General features: G+C 39.8%; 1 protein-coding gene across 2 annotated transcripts in view; it reads right to left on the bottom strand.

Moving 5' to 3' along the window:
• The window catches only part of LOC106870014 (serine-rich adhesin for platelets), a 462,526-nt gene that overhangs the window by 394,578 nt on the left and 67,511 nt on the right, over positions 1–437 (bottom strand). The window contains exon 2 of one of the 2 annotated variants that reach the window (XM_052966859.1): positions 88–254. The exons of the other annotated variant lie outside the window; for it this stretch is intronic. The gene's annotated coding sequence lies outside the window, so the exon portion shown is untranslated. The remainder of the gene's footprint in view (positions 1–87; positions 255–437) is intronic. 2 annotated transcript variants of the gene reach the window in all.

The following is a 437-nucleotide window of genomic DNA, read 5'->3' as shown; positions in this document are numbered from 1 at the left end:
TTGGGAGAGGGACAAACACAGACACACAAACATATACACAGACACACACACACACACACATATATATATATATATATATACACTTACATATACGACAGGCTTCTTTCAGTTTCCGTCTACCAGATCCACTCACAAGGCCTTGGTCGGCCCGAGGCTATAGTAGAAATCACTTGCCCAAGGTGTCACGCATTGGGACTGAACCCGGAACCATGTGGTTGGTAAGTAAGCTACTTACCACACAGCCACTCCTGCGCCTATGAAAAATTTCAAACGATATTTCGTGTATAGTAAAATCATAACCAGTTTATCGCTCATAAACTTTAACAATAAATTCTCATATGGACCTTTTAAGGGTCATATGGGCCCCTGTCGCGAACACTAATTTAAAGGAATGTTTGATGGAAGAATTTGTGGCCCAAGATTTTTTTTTTTTTTTT

The sequence above is a fragment of the Octopus bimaculoides genome, chromosome 4 (assembly GCF_001194135.2).
Source record: "Octopus bimaculoides isolate UCB-OBI-ISO-001 chromosome 4, ASM119413v2, whole genome shotgun sequence".
Classification (NCBI taxonomy): domain Eukaryota; kingdom Metazoa; phylum Mollusca; class Cephalopoda; order Octopoda; family Octopodidae; genus Octopus; species Octopus bimaculoides.
Note: the sequence above shows the minus strand (reverse complement) of the source record. Positions and strands in the feature narration are given on the sequence as shown.